Source organism: Lichenostomus cassidix, chromosome 2, assembly GCF_008360975.1.
Source record: "Lichenostomus cassidix isolate B80296 chromosome 2, HeHo_3.0, whole genome shotgun sequence".
In the NCBI taxonomy this organism is placed as follows: Eukaryota; Metazoa; Chordata; class Aves; order Passeriformes; family Meliphagidae; genus Lichenostomus; species Lichenostomus cassidix.
This window is the reverse complement of record NC_139482.1, coordinates 127,868,956-127,882,101: the sequence shown is the minus strand read 5'-3', so window position 1 is coordinate 127,882,101 and position 13,146 is coordinate 127,868,956.

Sequence of the window (13,146 nt, the reverse complement as noted above, 5' to 3'; positions counted from 1 at the left end):
AGTCTTTCACAAAATGGGTTTGTTTACCAGACAGCCCTATAAATAATATTTCTCAAAGCTGTGTTTGACAAGCATGATATTGCTAATATGGCTCCCGCTGGTGTGTCATCCATGGCCAGGTTTTCAGAGAAATGTCTGCTAAGCAGAGCTATCAGAAAGCTCTGCATATGAGCTGCAGATACCTATTCTTTTGTAAAACTGTCTGCTTGCAGGGCACTAAAGAATAGTGCCAAGTGAATGTTAAATCATCATATGGGAAATGGTTAACAAGACAGCTTTCCTTTCTATCTCCTATCTAATCTCTGCCAAATCAATCTACCACCCAAGACTGGAAGTTGAAAATCTAATAAACAGGTCTGCAGTGAAGGATGCACTATACCTGCGCCTGGAGCAGTTCCCTCTTCATCTCTCTGCACCAGCAGCATGCCCTCCTATTACCCAAGGGAAAAAATTAAATATTCAGATTGTTATTATTTATTTAGAGGACACAAAAAAAAATCAAACCAAGTCAATATTTATCCATCTGAAAAAAAGCCCAGTATATGACAGACTCTTTATTCAGGGTAAATTAGTAGACATATGTCTCAGAGAAATGCTATTGTTGTTGATTTATTCTTTTGTCCTTCTTTCAGTTAAGCTTTCCTCAGGTGTTTTTCAAACCGCAGAGCTTCTAAAGCTTCTGTGAAAAGTCTATTTTTTACTAAATTGCATTAGCTCTTTAAAATATACAGGAAAGATGAACTCATCTAATAACAACCTCAGAAAATAACTGCAGCTGAATATAAATAAAATTAAATTTTCACAGAGGAAAAAGCCATTTCAAACTATTTTTTCCATATAATCCATACCACAGATACTCAATAATTCAGTGAGCTTTCAGGCAATATAAGTCAATGTTGACTCATTAAATGCATTAGCTATAAAAAGCGTCTCTAGTAGGAAGGATGAGAAATGATTTGCGTTCTTCCCTTTTCATGATTATTCTTTAGTGGCTTTAGTTTTAGCTTTTGTTTTATTCTTTTGGTTTTTACATTTCACACTTTATAAAGAATGCTTTACAGCAACTTCAGGAGCTCCAGTACATCATTAAAAAATAAACACATTTTCTTCTTTACCAGAAACCTGACCAGGCGCAAAATTGTCTTGGTTTTACTTAATAGAAATGCTGACAAATATTACATTAACACTTAATTAATCCTTCAGAGATGGTCAGCCAGACAAAAAAGTGGAAAACTAAACTGGTATGGCTCGGACTGAGGAACTCTCCCAACCTGGTAGGGCTCAGTTTTGCTAGACTTTTACAAGCACATGAGACAAAAACCTGAAAGTCTGAATAAATAAAAGGTATCAATTACATTTATTTGAAGACAATGTGGAGTTCATTTCTCTGGGCAATAATTGCATTTATGTAGCATCTTCCAACTGAAGAAATCACAATACTTCATGAAAATGAAGGACATGTCTCAGTATAGCTGTACAAATTAGGTGACAGCAAACTTGCTGATCAGAAATGTCATTGGAAGGAGTGGTCCCAAGGAAATACTCCTGTGCATAACTTAAGGTAGCAGGAGGCTGCTGCAAGGTCCTTTATCTCTGATGGACATGGGAGTGTTGACCTGGTAAGCCTGGGCAGAATGTCTGAGGGAGACCAACAGGAATGGAGCTGCTTTTCTGAGGTCAGTTGAACCAAGCCTGGCTCTTGTCATCCCTGCAAGGTGCGCCTCTTCCTACAAATCTTTTTTTCTTCTGTTTTTTCACCATGGATGATTATTAGGGTTCCTCCCATTTTGATTGGTGCTCATCTTTTAAAGAAAGTGTTGTGAAGGAGAATGGGATGTGTGCTGAAAAGTCTCACAGGTGCTCTGGGAATTAATGCTGTGAAAATGTATGTAATAATAATAACTAATGGATGGTGACACTGGGAAATGCATGACTGCAGAGCAGGCAGGTAGTTGAAGGAAAGGTCTCTTGACTTGCTGGCTTTCTCTGCTGCCCTGCAGCCTTACTTCCTCCACTGATGAGTCTCTGCCTGAGTTCTCTATAAGAACACTTTTACAGGAGAGAAACAGGCAGCTCACCTGTCTCTAGGGACTTTTGAAGCATGGGAAGAGGGTACATTTCTAAAACAATATAATTTAGGACCAATCCTTTAAAGTGATGTCTGCAAAGCAGAGATCCATCGTCATGCTGTAACTAAAACCGGTGCAGTGAAACCACAGGTATCACATACCTGTGAAATTCCCGCTGCCTGACTCTGTGTGCACGAAAGTGAAGAGCCAGTGGTATCCAAAAGCCTGAAGAATCCATGAATCAGAGAATTTCAAAAGATTAGTGCTTTGAGATCCTCATGTAAAGATCAACTCAGCTTTAGCAGAAATGTTAATGCCCCTCATCTGTGAGAGGGCTGTGATTTGCAGAAATCCTGTGGCATCAGAATGCCAAGTTGTCAGCCTGTTAACTGGATTTCTGGCATTGACCAACTATATCTTGTTAGGATGCTTGAAATTAATGGATTCCAGCTTGTTTATGTGGAAAGCTGAACATCAGCCTCTAATATGACAGTTGTGATCCATATGTGTAGTTTCAGGTGGGATGATGTGAGAGAACATGGACATTGAAAGTTAGATGATGTAGGAAATTGTGTAAGTTGGAACGTTCAATAAGTAAATAATTAAATAAATAAAAGGAAAACAACCCTAAGGCAAGACATTTGGCTTTTGGTATATAACTCAACAAAAGGAAACTGGATAAGACCAGACCCAGATGAACTGCATTTTTTGGTTATTCACGTGTTTCTCTTCAGTGTAGCATATGGAGCAAATAAATAATATAATTTTGTCTGGTTAAGTTAGGTGCGTCCGCTAAGTTAAGAATCTGGAATGCCATTACAAGTGCATTAGGTTGGTTAGCCACTAAAACAGGATTTAAAAAATCAGCCTCCTAATGCCCCTTGGTTTGCTTCCCAGCTCCAAGAAGCCATTTATTTCTTCTTCTAATGCCTAAAGAATTATTTTTACATTCTCGTTCATTAGTACTTCAGTGTGAAACCATTGTCTGCAATAGGAGTTCAGCTGTTATGTACTCCCTAAAAAAAAATTATTTCCACATTTGCTATGTAACAGCCTGACAAACAAATAACACCTGCAGAGGATCATGCTCAATAAAGAAAGGGAAGAAAAATAGGTGGAAAGCATGAGAATTCCACTAATGCTCAATGATTGATCTTGTTAGTACGCATAGCTTGTCGGAGCACATTGCCCCAGCACAAGCACACAGCACTGAAGAACCAGCAGCACGGGAAAGAAATGCATTTCTGTATAGATCACAGTCAGACACCCTCCTCCAGCTTTCTGAGTGGAGCTTGATTGTCAGCATTATACACACGCTCAGACAATGCTTTCAATAGACGCCTTTTTGGAAGACAATTGCAGAAAGCATGATAACGGGATTTGTCACCCTGATGTGGCTGCTGTTTCAGCAGGCATTATAATAATGAAAGGAAGTTTTACTAATTGAAAATGTGAATGAAATTCAGCTGTCTTTTTATTTTAATTCTTTTGGATGAAAGCCAATTAAGATCATCTGTCTAATGCATCTATTCACCCCTACTTCAACAATGTGTCAATTATAATGGATGTCTAATAAACTCAGACTTCCCAGGACAGAGAGCTGAGCATACAAAACAACTAGTGAAAAATATTAACACATACCTGTAAAATATTTTGTAAGGATTGGCCAAACCCTTCAAATGGCTGAGCTTATTTTCCATAGCATGCCTAAGAGGAGTTAACCTGCAATCCTCAGCAGGGAATGGTTTGTGTACATATGTGTCCTTCCACAGCTGTTCTGCACTAGCGGTCCCAGGCACATCATGGAACCTCAATATTCAAGGCTATTAGACATCTGTTAATTTAAAGAGTACACAGTGTTTTTGGGGCAAATAAGTATGACAAATAAGAGTGACATCGCCTGTGTGTTTCATCTCATTTCATCTCTTTACTCATGTGTTTCTGCCCCCAGAGATATCTGACTCTCCCTGGGGCTTCTCCCACTCGCTAACAAGTGTGGCTCAAAGTGTGAGGGCTTGTGGAGAGAAATTGATGACACTCAACCTGTGTCCATTGTATACACCTTTCAGGTGTTTTGCCCTAGATTAGTCTGATTGTGTGGCCTGAAAGCCAATTAGTGGCATTAAATGCTCTTCTAAGCTCATCTTACAGCTTGGTTTAATGTATAAATAAGCCAATTCACATCATTCAAGGCAGTGCTGCAATGCAAAGCAAATGCAGTAACTGAAGGCAACTTTATTCAAAAGAACATGCGCAATGTAGATTGAAGTGTAACAGTAGAAACAAAGATGCTCAGAAGAGAACCAGCATGCAGAGAGAGAAGTTAAAAGAATCCTAGTGAAATAAGTGTAAAAATGCGTTTTATCACCGATTAAAAATAGTACTAGCTAAAGGTATGCTACACAAATACAAAAGTTCATTTAACCCTCTGACATTATTAGGCTCCTTACAGAAATGGATGTTGGAAAAACATTGCAAGTTTTTATGTAAAAACACTATCTCTATAAGGTGTACTTTCTCACTATGTAAAAAGCCACTTTAAAATTAAGACCTGTGCTAAACATTAAAGCTTGTCTGTTGCTGTCACCAGTGCTTCTTCTGTGTGCATCTCTGCCACTGTTTTTGCTGCTTCTGCTGTAGTAGTGTAATGCTGCTTACAATAACAGGAACCTGATCAAGCCATCTTTTAACAGTGTAGAGTAAAAAATGCAGTAATTTTTTGAAACTTTTTTCAAAACAGCTTCACTGAAATTTTGCTGTATTTATTTTTCTGCAGATACTCTTGACTGTGATTTTAGTGGAAGAAACTCTTGCCTAAAAAGTCACACACTTTGAGTAAAGACTATAGCATGCACATGAACTTCTTACTTATGGCGAGACTTTGAGTAGAGTAGGCTGAAAAAAGGCTACTCAAAAGTTAAACTCATCCAGTCAGGCAACAGAAACTCTTCCCACAGCTCCCTGTTCAGCTAGAACAGATCAGATACAAAAGAATGAAAATCTTTCTCTTGAGTACAGGGAAATCAGCTCAAAACTAAACATTAAAATTACTACCCCACAAACCCCTATACATAGCAAGAACATTCAACAGCCTCGTAGATAATTTATAGACAGTATGTAAACAGAAACAGGACACAATGAATTGAATCTACCATAATGAAATTACATGACCAGCTGTGGGTTCACCAGGAAGCCTTTTTGGCTGCAAACACCACCTACAAGAGCAGAAGGTGCTTTGGGAATGATAAACTCAGAGAGATGAGCAAAAAGGCCAATACCAGTCAGTCACAGTACCTCTAGGTTTAGTGCCTTACTTGTTAGGGAGGTTTTTAACTCAGCTTTTCATGCTATTATTATGTGTTATCATATTACGTGTTATCATATATCATGTTATTACAACAGTATTGTGGAATTAAATATTTTTCCTTTCTGTACCTGTGTATATACTCCCATTAACCTTTCTGTTTTGAACTCCGATTTAAATTAATTCTTTATTAAAACCATTATAAAGGTGAAATATATGGCTTCAGAGATGAACTTCATATTTGCTGATGTGGTGAAAAATTTAGTTTGGAAATCACCATCTAATTCCAACCTCACCTGAACTGTTAGGCATATGTATTTGTATTCCTTTTGCAGACTAAAAGCACCAGACACTTCCCAATTATTAAGCCATATGGTAACCCAGAGTTGTACTTCCTCAGCTTTTTCTGTTAAAACTGTTTTACCTACATGACCCTAGCACATATTCATTTGGTCCTAGACAAACAAAGTTTAAATTCTTACAGAAAAAAATTGATCTATATTACCTCAGGCGAAGTGCAACTTTGATCCTGGGTCCTTTGTACCCTAAGTTCATTGACTGTGCTTTTTGGTTCAAAGTAAGTAAACTACCATCAGCTTTTCTTTTGGCTTATCTTTGTGATGGTCACAGCAGTCCAGGCTTTGAAGGTCAGACAGGTGGGAACATCTCAATGGACTCTGGTATAAGCACACCCCACTCTGCTCAGCTCTGCTGTGATAATATATATGTACCCTGTGGGGGAGACTTTTCCCAGACACAAAGTGGAATAGCTTTACGGAGCAAACTCAAAATTCTGGGAAATCCTGGATCTTCTAGGATTAAGGAAAAATTTTTAAGGATCCACATTTTGCATTTAAGTCCTTAAAACAGTAATGAAGGTCTTTAACTCATGAATTTAGACCCAGAACCTTTTTATGGTAAGGATTTTTTTGGTAGAAGCCTTATGGGACAAGATTTTGAAGGAGAACAACATGCATATCTAGTATTTTCCAGCAAGATAGGCCTCACATTTCCCTGCATCACAAAAAAACACCATCTCTGACATAAAAGTTTTGGAGGATCCTGTTTGATACCCTGGTAAGTGTACAGTGCAGGCTGGCATTACTTGCAATCAGAAGGGAAATGCAGACAGTGAGGTGATATTTTCAGGGCAATGGGGTGAGAAGATAATCTTGCAGAAACATTTTGTTTAATATAATATTACTTTTCTCAAGTTCAGTGAAAATACCTAAAGTTTTATCATGATTTGGGCAACAGCCTTAGAAATCTGTTAGGATTGCTCGAGTTCTGTCTGAAGGATGTTCTACAGAGACATTTTGTAGACCTTAAATATAGCCCAGATGTTGGTGTCTGGAAGAAAGCAGAGCCAAGCACTGGATTATGCACGTGAATGACTGATGGGATAGAGACAGAAGGTTGTGAGGAGGACTTGGGACAGGGGAAGTGGAAACCTGTGTTTTACCTCCTTGATCATGACTCCTCACAAGGATGCATCACAGAAACAGGCAGACCAATAATTTGCACAGATGGTAGCAGCTCTGAATTGAAAGGCAAAGAAAGAAAAGTTTAGAGGAAAAAGAGAAGCAAAGGTGGCCTGAGTGTGACTCATCACTTGCCTCTGCTGCTCTGAAACCTGGAAGGAAAAGAACACAGAGATTCTAAAGAGTATGTAGTAAGAACAGAGCTGAGGAAGTTAAAGAACAAAAATATTTCACAGTCTTTAAGACCACCATGCATAAATCTTCACTATCTCAGCTAGCAGGCCTTACCAGCTCAGGCCCCACTGCATTAAAGAAGGACACATGGCTTTTAATGTGTCCACACATTTCTGAGTGTGGACACATTATTCTGGAAAAGGTTTCATTCACAAAGGTGGAACAAAGAGGGTGAGAGTTGTTTGGAATATGTTGTTGAAGATTTTCACTGGGAACAGTTCACCAAGACCAGAGTATAAACCACTGATTTCAAGAGAAATGACTTTGACAATGGAGGAGAGGCTCTCTGGAGAGCAGTAGCACATTGTGCATAAGTTAGAGATGGATAAATGGAGTAGTGGGGAAGAAGGAAAATGTGGGTGGTTTCAGTAAAAGTGAAAGATGGAAATTTTAAGTTTTCACAAGAAAATGAAGGGTATGATGTATAGCAAATATAATGGAGAGCAGGTGAGGAGATGCTGTTATTGTATCAAGTGAAAAGTTTGAAGGAGAACTGCAGGTGAAAGAAGAGCCTGCATATGTCAAAAAAAAGAAGAGGAAGAAGGTAGAGGGAAGGTATTACCTGCAAGGTTTCCTTCATTAACAAACTGATGCAGTACAGTGTGGAGGGAGTGTGTGCAGTACAGTGTGTAGCTGTAGGGAAGTGTTGGGGTGGCTTTAGGCACAGCAGTCAAGTGAATGGGATGGAGCTGAAAAGGTAGAAGGGCTGAAGAAACAGAGCAATGAAATTGTAAATATCATTAAAATTAAACAGATATGAGGCTTAACCCAACAAATTAACATTCCTGTTATCTCTGAAAACTCTCATCCTCCCTCAAAACAAAGATTTCAAGCCATGTAACTGAGTGCTAAGCACATCTTTCGCAGGCTAAAATGTGCTTGGCTATGGGAATAATTGCTCAGAAGGCAGCTTTCCTTTTCTTACTCAACAAACAAAATCCCATCAAATGAAAGGCAATTTAGTTGCTTTCTGGTTTTCCTAAAATAACAAGTTTGTCCACACAAATCTGTGAATATTATCTATGATTTATTCAGTATTTATTATCGCATATGTGAAGTGGAGCCATATGTAGTGATAATGCTTGGTGCAAACAAATAATACTAAGCATAACACTTCAGGAAAGGTGAGGTATGACATACTATCATGCAAATAAATGTAAAGTTTTAAGGTTTATATAAGGGTTGTATTTGTGAAGATTTTGCTGAATAACCCACACTAAGGAATTGTACTTATTGAGAACGGAATTTAGCACATTGTATTATATTACTATTACTGTACAGGGGTAGAGAAGTCTTTATTTTGCCTTAAATTTTCCCATCTTATATGAATACTGTGAAGGGAAAAAAAAAGTAAAGTGCATTGTTAGGACTTATAACAGCTTGTCCAGCTGTGGGGCATTCATTTGTCTTGTCTGCAAATGCTATTCCAAATTATCTCAAGGATTTGTCTCTGCTACTCTCCTCCTCAGACTGGCTCTGACTTCACCGTCTGTTGCCCACAGAAATGCCCTCTGACTGCATCTGGAAATGCTGTGCAGTAAATGTGGTAACATTTTAATCTGCACTGCCATGCCAGTGAATTTCCAGCCTCTTTTTCAGCATGATAATGAGTATGGTGCAAACATTTCTGCATCTGTCCAAAAATGGGGAAGGTCTGTGCCATCTTCCTCTAGTATTTGGAAAAGGCAGTTCTGAAGTGCAAACCACCTGCAAATCCTGGCAGTACAGTCTGGCCTGGGACTTCTGTGGCAAAAGTCCAGCCCAGACAACCCAGACCTTTTTGGCCAATTAACCTATTGCTGATCACAGAGCACAGAGTCCAACTCAGCACATGCCTGTGGCATGTTGGCTCATTTCTGCTGGGACACCAAGTGCTGCAGCAGCTTGTTCTCCTTCTACAGATGCACTAGTGCTTTCAAACCACAGGAACCACAGATGGGGCAAATCTGAAACAGTGACATTTACATCCCTTTAGAAGAAGGAGGCCAGGTTTCTTATGAGCTGTTTGTGTGTTTTCTGTATCATTCAAGTGTCTCCAGCACCACAGAGAAATAAGCGTTCCTGGGTCCATCAGTGATCACAGCACAGGTTACTAGATGAGCCCTACAGGCTTAGATTGCACAGGAGAACCTTGGAGACCCCTCATGCCTTATGTCAGGGGAACTGGCCATGCACCACACCTTTTCCATCTCTAATTAAGAGAGCAGGAGGTGGGCTCTGCCCTCTAAATCACACTCAGGTTGAACATAAGCAAAGAGTAAAGTCACTTGCTGCTCCCAGGCACTGCTCCCTGCTGCTGAGCACCAGTCTGAAGACATTGGTTCTGCACCATCTTTTGCTTCTACAGTGAGTGGACCAGTGCAGGAGCTCTTTCAGAAGTTTAGAGGCTGCATTTTCTCTCTATTTTCATTTCTATCTCTTTACAGTAGTGACTTGTAAGAAACCCTGTTGCATTTGGACATAACACATACAAATCATATTGGTCCTCCATAAAAAAAATCTCTCTGAGTAGCAGGACTGAAGGAGCTGGTTGCCTAAACATTTGCATCCCCTAAATAAATACCACTCTACTTAAACCAGTCTAGTGTCCTGCATTCCCGTCTTCCATCTCATTTGTTTGCCCCTTACATGTTGGGCTGGGCAAATCATGTGTTCTTGCAGACCCTGAGCTGAAGGCACATCTCAGCTGCCTCCTGCCTCCTGAGTAAAGTTAGGGTAAAGTTTCTTCTTCTAAAGTCTTAAAGAAATATAATTTTTTTAAACCTCAGCCTCTCTGACAAATGCAGCTGAATGGGGCAAATAGGTTTAGAAATTGCTAGCAAAGAAAGGGAGGAAAACACATGCAGAGACAGGTACAGACAGACACATGCAGCAGCTGCAAAACTTCATGTCTGCAAGAAACCAGATGGAAAATTACTTGTTCTGTGCTAAGGGGAGGTTTGTCTTCTCCACCATACAGCTTGGTTCCTGGGATGCAAAGGAGTAAGAGAGGGAAAAGACACATCTTCAAAATGGATGAGGCAAGGCCACACCGTAAATGTGGTAGGAGGAAGAGGTGGCCCAGGGCTGTCAGCATGGGGCTGCTTAGCAACCTGCTGGGCTGGGGACAGGTTTGTGTCCTCTGTGCTCTGGCTGGGCTGACTCGGGAGAACAGGAGGAAAGACAGGGTAGGGTAAGTCTGTATGAGTCCTTCTCTTGCCAGGCTACACTTCTGCATGGCCATGGGAGCTGAGCAGGGGCAGAGAGTCTGATTTCTAGTTCTAGCTCTTCCTCACCCCTTCATACCTTTTTTGACGTGCTAGGTGATTTAAAATGGAGTTTCTGCAGTACCTGAAACAGAGATACCCTCTTCTTATCCAGCACCTCTAGATGACACTGTAATACAGATGAAAAATAGAAATTAAATCTCAACACATGTCCTCTTCATATTTATTAATAATTAATATCAGATTTGCTTTTTATTATTTTAGTGGCTTTGTGAAAATAGAAATAATTGTTGCTGATTATTATTTATTTAAGTGATGACAACATGATTAATAATACTTCAGCATGGGAAGGACTCACACTGAACAACCTAGAATGGGGAGATATTATCTCTGTTGGTGGCAAAGCTCATAACACACACACATTGGAAAAATGATAACCCACCTGTAGAGGAAGAATGATTAAAGACAAAGATGGATATGGCAACACACAGGTAAAGGAGATCAATATTTAGCATATAAAACAACTTAAGAAGCTGGGCCATGGATTCATTCTAACATGTGCAGTCCTTGCAGTGAGGCTGACATACTTGTTATCTACCTGCCCATCATGGTGGGTTCAGGATCTTCCTGTGGAGACACCTGGACCTAACCACACCTGGAAAAATTCTTCCCTGGTAGACCCCAACTGTCATACATAGTGTTAAGTTAAATTCTGACAATGATTTCTGTATTTAAATAGTTGTTGAATTACTGAATACTTTAAGCAAAGCTTAGGCCTGTCGCCCTCATACATTTTTTCCATTTTAGCAAGCATCTTCCAGTGGTCTGCTTTCTGGGCACAGCAAACAATGCTAAAAGCCCAATATTTGTGCTTGGTCCTACAGTCTGAAGCTACTCTGCTTCCTGCACCACATCTCCATCTTGTTATATAGAACCAAAAATTGTAGAGCTGGTTATCATGTTTCCCCATGAAAAGTTGTTGGGTTTTTTCCCCGAGAAATTGTATTTCCTAAGATTTTGATTATGAAATTTCAGTGTGATGCCTTGTTCATCCAGCCGTTTGGCTACCCCATCCTTGCACTCTCATAGCACCTAATATCACATTTTCTTTTCAGGAGAGGACCTGGTGGAGGCAGGTTCAGCTGTGAATCTGGCTCACAGAAGAGCAGAAGCATAAACAGGTGGGACATGTACCTACTTTTTCCCAAAACCCTTTTTTTTCTCTTGTGAGAATCACAAACTTCAATTAATTTACTTTGTTTGCCAAAAGCTAAACATTTTAGAAGTCTGGTTTTACATGTCTGTAAAAAACCCTTTAAATGAGACATTTTCTATATTTTCTATCAAAGTGCTGTCATACAGCCTGGGATCCTTTGGAGTGCCTTTGGATAATTACCTTGGTGAAACAGTCACCTCTTTTGCCACCATTTCTACTTTTCTTCTCCCATCCCTTTACCAATGACTGCCAAATGGTTTTGCCACCATCCTGGGGCTGAAGCTGATGTTAAACAAACTGCTGGGTTGCTGTCTAGTGAGTATTTGGTTCAGTACATGCTCAGCTGTTAGAATCAAAATGCCCATGGAGATCCCAAGAGAGAGAGAAAATTTGTACACAGACATATATTCTTTCTGTTTCTTTTAATTTAATTACATGAGAAGAGCTATTGAGTTCAGATTGTGTTTGCTTTTTGGTTATGAATGCACGGATTAGAGTTACAGTTTACAACTGTGGTCATGATAGAGAATATTTCCCTGCCTTCTCTTTGTGTTTCTTCTGCACAAGGTTTCTGTATGTTTCTTCCAGAGATTTTTCACGGTAATTAGGTCTAATTCTTTAATTGCCTCCCCCTCCAACCCTAAAAATGCTGCTGCTTCCTAGTGACTCTGGATATAACATATGTTGCCGGATATAAACAGGGGGGCCTATTAACACGGTAATAAATTTGCATGCTCTATAAATTCTTGCATCATTCATAATCTAAAATAAAAAATGAGAAACACCCACTTTGATTTGTTGCCTTTGGACTGACCTCCAACATGTAGATTTATATGGCAGAAAACAGTGTTTTGAAGCTCTCCATTTTCTTAGGCTGGAGAAAAAAAAGTGCCTTTTTATAATTTTTTTAATGGAGTATGGTTGGTCCATCAAGTTTCAGTTTCATTTTGAAATGTGCCCTGGGAGAATGCGCCATAAATGGCAACATATTCAGCATCATGAACTCAAGACGATATCAGCTTGTTATAGCATTCTGTTGCCAGCGACTCCTACCAGTTCAATTTTTTTTTTAAAAAAAAGGAAAAATAGAAGGAAAGGTTTAGAATTTTTTTTATCACCCCTTCCCTTGGAGGAGCAGAATACAAACTATTATCTTCCTTCCTCATCTTTGGTGCTGCCTTTATCGAGAATTCTCAGTCAGGGATCCTACTAGTGCATTTACTGTTGACCTTGGACAGCAGTAACATGATTTCCTTGCAGACTAAAGAAAATACAATGCTGCAAAGGACATGTATTTTGATTGACAAGCAATAGGTACATCTGTCTTCAGACTTGCAGATTCTTAAAGATACTACTGAATAAACCTTGCAGTTGCCATCTTGCAATAAACATAATTCATTCCCCCCAGAAACACATTCAATTTTAAAAGGAGTTTTGTGTAACATGACTGCACTAATAAAATGATGAAACATATATTATGGGGCAGAGTTGTAGGCAATGTAAATCAGTCCAAATCAGCTGAAAACAATGGCTACATTTCTGTCTTGTAAAATATGTCCCTTTTATCTTTGTTATATTAGGCCATTTGTTAGAATATGTGATAAAATGTGTCTAAATATTACAGGTAGGATATGAA